This window comes from Eretmochelys imbricata, chromosome 6 (assembly GCF_965152235.1).
Source record: "Eretmochelys imbricata isolate rEreImb1 chromosome 6, rEreImb1.hap1, whole genome shotgun sequence".
Classification (NCBI taxonomy): Eukaryota; Metazoa; Chordata; order Testudines; family Cheloniidae; genus Eretmochelys; species Eretmochelys imbricata.
In genome coordinates, this window is record NC_135577.1 from 67,879,896 (window position 1) to 67,887,077 (window position 7,182).

The following is a 7,182-nucleotide window of genomic DNA, read 5'->3' on the forward strand; positions in this document are numbered from 1 at the left end:
ACCAGACGAACCATTGTGGAACATCAGAAGACAGATTGTGTCCCCTCCTCACGTCACCCTCCATGAAGAAGAGATATGCAACTGAATTCCTCCCAACAGCTGAATTGGCAACTGGAAGCAGAAGGGGGCAGGGCAGAGAGAAATAAAAAGCCCTAACAAGGAGGAACTGTATCTTTTATGCTACTTGGGCTTTAAGGGGCAAGAATTACTAAGCATAAGCAAAAGATCCCCAGTGCTTGGCCTGCCTTAGCCCTAAAGGACATATAGAGCTTGCTTATCAGAGAAGCTTCTATTACTTAGATAGAAACTCATTTGTTCATATATATGTTTACCTGCTTTAACGTTATAAATAACTCATTTCCTTTTCTGAGTTAATAAAATCTTTAGATAGTTTATTACAGGATTGGTCACAGCCATTGTCTTTGGTGTGAAATCTAAGGTGTAATTGACCTAAGGTAAGTGACTGGTCCTTTGGTACTGGGAGTAACCTGAATACTGTTGTGATTTTTGGTATAAGGGATCATCTGTCACAAAGGCAAGCCTACCTGGGTGGCAAGATAGTCCCCTTGGGTACTCTGGTCTATCTATGACTCCACATTAAGACTGTTGTAGTTCTTGAGGAGTTTACACTTGATAATTGGTTGGTGAACTCTAAGTCTACACCTCACAGCTACTTTGGGGTCTGTGCCCTGCCTCTTAACAGTCTGCCCTGAGTTTGGTACTCAGGTTCTTGAGCCACTGTAGGACAGCTTAACAGAGGCTACCTCTGCCCCCTTTCCAGAAAAGTCACCCTGGAGATGAAAGAATATAAAAAGAATGCTATTGAAAACTTTAAAGCTGATTTATTATCACAAAAGAAATCACACCACGTTATCTTTACAAAAACAAAAAGAGAGCATCAAATGAGTTATAATTTAGGCTCCTTGCAAGATTGTACTCTATCGACAGCATCACCAAGGCCAATACACGCTATTTACCCACGGTAGATTGGAGGCTTTAAAAAAAAAAAAAAAAGCAGCAGCAAGGCTAATTTGCTAAAGGATCACTCCTCTTGGGAGACAAAAATCCTTAGAGCAATGCAGATCTGTGGGGAAATATTCTGCAGTCCTTTTTAGTAAGTCTTGTTTAACAACTTAATTAAAATCACTTTTTCAAATAGTCACTCTCTCAGCTTATTTTAAAAGGTGAGTTTCTTCAACAGAATCATCTTCCATCAAATCTATTGGGTAGCATTTTGATAGTTTGAACTTTTGAGATACTGTACTTGGCATCATTTGTTGTCAGGCTCCAAATAAGTGAAGATATGCTGCTGATTTTTTCAGTTGTTTCAGATCTTCTTGTAATTTTGCATATAAGCACATCTAGAGCAACGTAAAAAACATCAACTTTGAACTCAGTTTCTTGATTTTCCTGGCCACATGCAGTGGTCCTGTCTTCATCATGGAATGTTTTCCTCTTTTCTTTCTGAAATCTTGCTCAAGGCCCAGACCAGCTGCTACAAATTTTGACTTGTCAAAAAACAGAGGCCAAGATTCTCAAAGGCCCTCCAGTGCACTTAGAAGTGATTTCATCAGCCTTGATTCATCATCAAGTGTAAGCTCAGAGTCTTGAAGTAAACGACTTTCAACAATGGCTTGTAGGGTCTTAAACCAGAAAGTGTCCAGTAAAATGATTTTTAAAAATGTTAACTGTTTAAATGAATAGTCCACTTTGTTGCATAAGTCTGCAGGCAAGCTGAGTTTTTCCTTCAGTTCTACCAAAGTTTGTGGAATTCCCTTGGTCTCTTCACTAGTGGTTTCACTGCTTGTGATTCTTGCACTCCACCATATCTGCATCATACAATGCTACTAAATGTCTGCAGCTTGTTGAATTTTCCATCTGCTATGACTGGAACTGAGAAGTCCACTGACAGACTGGTCAGGGAGACAAATCATTTTGTACCGTTGCTTATTTCTACCAAAATATAAACCCTCTTTAGTCTTATTCCCTGTGTGTGAGTTATTTATATTTACAATTGTAGCCCACCCACTTAATAAAACTCAATATGAGTTTATTTAAGCTGGAGTGCCTTCAATGCTGCAGCAAGACCTCTCATGTTTACATGGAGTCTGTCACAATATTATAAGCATTTTCCCCTTTTCAGCATTATATTGTCTTTTGAATTCATATATGTACATTTGGGTTGTACACAGTGGATATGTTTCATCCAATAATCATATTGTTCCATGGATTTGCCCTTTTGCCCCACCCTCTGGGCAGCACTTGCGTGAAGGTACAGGGGAAAACTGGTTCAACTGTAGTTGGGCTTATTCATTTAATTTTAAAAGCTAAGCAGGGCTGGACCTGGCCACTAGCTGACACAGACTGCAGAGAGGAAAACAATCATGTGAAAAGAGTATACTAGGCTGTTGCTTAAAAGCCTAAGATAGGACTATAAAACCTACCAACAAACAAAGCAGATTCTTCTTCACACCACACCAATAATAACCCCCCTCCTTTGGATGAAGGAGTTTAATTTCTTGCTAGAATGGATTCCTCACAAATAAAGATTAATCCTTCACTTGATGTTTACTCACTAGAGCAGCTTTCTGAATTATGGGATCTGTGTCTGCACATTGAAATATATATTCAGATGCCATTAGTCAAATAACCATATATGGTCACAAATACAAGTCACCATAGAGGAGCAAAATGGTCCATCTAGCCTGGCATCTTGTCTCCTAAAGTGAGCAAATCCTGAGGCTTCAGAAGAAAGCATAAAAGCTTAATTGTGCATTATTATACCATGGTGGAAACATTTCTTCCTGACTCCATCTGGTGGTCTGCTTTTGCTGTGAAGCAGTGATAGCCATACATATTTCACTCCAACTAGCATAGCAGTAGATGCCATTGCTATCCAGATACGAATAGCTAGTCTTGGGGGCTAAAGCCCTGATCCATCACAGAATGTAAGCATGAAATAACATTAAGAGACCAGAGTAGCTGCATTGAGATAAGAGGGGTTACTCACATCATTAAAATTATGCATGTGCTTAGGTGATCTGCTGGACTGAGGTCTACAATTATTTGCATCAATAGTGCCCCATGATAATATAGCTCCAAAAGATCTGTTGAATTAAAAAAAATGTTTCCTTTCCACCCATTTATCATCATGGGAAGCAAATAAAAGGAGTTTCTACAGGGGGCTGGCTGAGTTCCTGGTTGAATGATTTCAGGGTTGCTAGGTTTTCATTATATTGTATAAGTATTAGGGAGCCCAGAGCCTCAGATAGGCACTCTTTAATAATTATAAATCTAAATAAGCTTCCTCTGACCACATCTTTTTGATTTTCTCCACTGGCTTCCTGTAGAATTCTATGCAGCTTACATGCTTCTCAGACTTTGAAAGTTCTTCATAATACTGCCCCCACCTTCAGCATACCTCTGATCTCACTGGCTCCCACACAAGCTTCTACTTCCCATTTTCCAGACTTCCCTCTGTCTTTTTTGTCGTTTTTCAGATCATATACTGAGAGTGAATGAATCTTTCATACCGAAACAAAAACCAAGAAAGAACAAGAGTAAAGGCTCCATAAGAGAAACCAGTGTCCATCTCTGTTGTTCTATGTTGCGGTAATTCTAAGCCACAAAATGGCAACTGCCCAGGCAGATAACTAGAAATTTAAAGGAGCAGTACACAGAAAACAAGTCTAACAATTAAGAAGCTAGACACACCTGTCTCTATCTGCTCCTTACTTCGTTCCCCCTTTCATGGTACCTTCATGCATTGGAGAGCTTCCCAATGAAAATTCTAAAGCCCACTCTCCACCTTCAGAAACCTGTTCCGTGAGGCACACTGACCAGTCTGTGTGGGTTCTGAGTTCTATTCAGGATGAGAAAAGAAAAAAGAAAAAAGAGCTCAAAAGTTGATTTTTTTTTCTTATTTCATTTTGAATTTTCAAAAATGATCTGTTTTGGGGACATGGGGGGTTGGGGGGGAAGAGACCCACACACAGGTTGCATAACAGCCCAAAAGTAAATCATGAAAAACGTCATACCAAGTCACTTCATCATTTGTGCACACTTCTGGAAATGCTGTTGCCATGCCTCATGAAAATTCAGTTTCCTGGTGTCCTCATTCTCTTCTATGAGCCATGCTGCCCAGATGGACTATGTCTCTCCTGATGTGCAGCCTACAGAGGAGAATGGGAGCATGAACTATCCAGACTGCGGCTCCCATGAAGCATCACAGCAGCATTTCACATTTTGGCTGAAGCTTTTTTGTTTGTTTTCAGATTTCCACCAAAAGAAAAAAAAATCCCAAATTTAAACAAACATTTTTAAAGCCAGGTCTAGTCAGCATTTTATAGGATTGGCCTTGATCCTGCATGGATGGATCCTCATGCCCATGCCAAGTGCCAGTGAACACAATGAGGCTCCAGCCAGGCATAAAGGTTTGCCCACATGGATCCAATTGCAGAATGAGGGTCTTAAATGGTCAGTTCTTCAGCTCAGGAACAAAGCAGTCATTTGTTTGACACAGAGCATCTAGAGTGCTGCAGTACATAAACAATAACATCCATTTATCATCTCAGTTTTGTTGAGCCTCCTTGCTCTTGCATGATGGGAACTATTCTATATACCTCTGTCATATTCTAATATGATCTTTTATCCCCAAATAAAATACAATTTTCTTAATTTCTCCTCATATGAAAGTTCTCCTTGCCCCTAACTACACACATGAACAGTATATTGCACTGAATCGCTTGTTTATTTTCTCTTTCTCGTGTGTCATTTTGACCAGAGGTAACAAAACCTTAATTCAGTATTCAGGGTGAGGATGCTCCACCAGTTGACACAATTGCATTATACTTTCCCCCTCTCCTTTATCTTGTTCTGTGTTCTTTATAAAATCAGGTATGTTTTATAAAGAAAATGAGTACATGGCTATTAGTCAATTTACACTCAGTTGTTATCTAGGAAGAAAAATCAATTACATCTTGTCAGGTAATTAATCCATTTTATACCCCATGGTCTGGTAGCCTCTGGAAGCTCTCAGCCATTTCATACAGCGTACTCCATCTGTCATCCTTCCTGATCCCCCACAAGGTCATAGCACAGAGTATGCCATTTAGATCCTACAGCCAGTTACCTTAGCAGTTCTTTCCTGGGGACTTGGATAGATTTCCAGTTCCTAATTAGAAAGTACTTTCTTGTGGGGAATGATAACTCAACCAACTCTAAGTCATTTTTAATAGCTTTTACCTATTCCTTTAATTTCCATCCAATCAAGTCCAAAGTCAAAGTTTTTTGGAACCTATATACCAGGAAGTTATGTAGCTACCAGTATTTTAAATATGAAAGACTAGAACTGTCTCTCAGCTCCATAACATAGGCATCCAGTTTCAGTCTCTTTTCTACTCCTGAAGACCTTCTCACTAGACTTTACTAAGAATAGGGGCAACATATACATTCTTTGTAGAGATTAGTTAGTTTACAAGTTTGATTCATCTACTAGTTCCTTCCAAAACAGTTTACTGCTTCCAAATAAGTCTGAGGCTTGGTCTACACTATATACTTACTTCGATATCACTATACTGACCTTAACACACTGTGTAGACAGCGTTATGTTGGTGGGAGAGCTTCTCCCGCCAACATAGTTACCACCTCTTGTGGAGGTGGACTTATTAAGCTAATGGGAGAGTCTCTCCCATCAGTTTAAACCATCTTCACCAGACGTGCTACAGCGGCACAGCTGTGCCAATATACATATGTAATGTAAACCTGAGTCTTTCTCCCCCCAACCTGATTATTTCACAGCTTTTGATAGACAAGAGGGAGCTGGGCAGGGCACATCCCATGTACAATTTTTTAAGTAAGTTTTACAGTTTCATAGACACAGAACCCAACCTTGCAATCTCATCCTCATGGGCACACTCTGGCCACTGGAGCCTGACATTGTTTGTTTTAATTCCCTCTTACATTCTCCCACACCCCAACAAATAAGCCAAAACACCCACATGTAGCCTCTTCATATGTTGATATTGTTGATAAAGAACCACCTACTTTCCCACATTAACCCTCCCTGCTCTGACCCCTTTTCCTTCAGCATAGTACTCCTGAAAGGCCTCAAATGAAAAACACTCTAGGTATTTTAAGTGACTGGAAAGCTCCCACAACCAGTCTTTTTTGTTCTAACAGGAGAAAATTTGAGAGTTGTGTTGTATAAATTTAGATGGAATAACTGAGCTAAAGGTGTTAACATAACCCAGTCACTGTCCAACATCAAACTGGAAACAAAGACTGGGGACTGGCATACAGAGACCTCAGCCTGCTTAGCACCATGGCAAATACACCATTAAACATCATTTAACCTTTTCTGAAAGATACAGAGGAAAATGAAAAACAGCCTAAGCATTTGAAATGTAAAGTGTTAAATAGGGCTTTGATTTTAAACAGCAGCCCTTGTTCCCTTTATCTTTAGCTGCAGACAGTTTTTTAGAAGGAAAAACTCCCTGTTTGACAGTCTTCTAGATTGCATTAAAGATGGTAATAATGGTCCTTTTGAGGAAGAGAGAAATTAGTTGAAATGGGCTGGAGTCATTGCTGCTGCTAAAGTCCAATCTTAGAAGGAAAAGCCCCCTTATTTGACAGTCTTTTAGTATTAAAGGTAATAATAACTGCTCATCCCTGGTGGTGTTTGGGATTGAGCTGGGGCCAGCAGGGTGGTGATGTAATCTGGGTCCCTCTCTCAGGTCAGGACATCCCTCAGTACAAAGGCAAAGAAGAGGTGGGCCCAGGAGACAGTGCGGGTGGCAGCCAAGATGGTGAAGCTCACTCCAGTAGTCTCCATCTGTTCTTTCACTCTGTTCTTTTTGTTCTTTCCCCACAAAAACATTTATTTTAAGGAACTAAAAAGGGGGTGGAATAGCCCATCCCTCATTATTTTGTTCAACAATTAAGCCCAGTATAAGTTCATTAACTTCTGGCTCCACATTTCTTGCTTTTAGCAAGTAGAATCTCAACACAGTCCTTGAATCATATCAACTTGGTCTTTTTTGTTTAGACTAATCTAGTTATTCTGTCTCCCTATCAGACCTTTTCCCATCAACATTTGTTATTATAGGTTATTGTAAGATCTTATGAACTTTTACATAGTTTTTACAGTTGAGCTCATAATTTGGATAAATATGTAGGTCCAGT

At 39.7% G+C, this 7,182-nt stretch overlaps 1 long non-coding RNA gene across 1 annotated transcript; it reads right to left on the bottom strand.

Moving 5' to 3' along the window:
• Positions 1–758: 758 nt before the first annotated feature.
• LOC144265781 (uncharacterized) lies at positions 759–5,867 on the bottom strand. The gene is made up of 3 exons (XR_013346362.1): positions 4,038–5,867; positions 3,715–3,862; positions 759–791 (listed from the first exon to the last, which is right to left on the bottom strand). It is a non-coding gene; the product is annotated as an uncharacterized LOC144265781 (long non-coding RNA).
• Between the last annotated feature and the right edge of the window lie 1,315 nt (positions 5,868–7,182).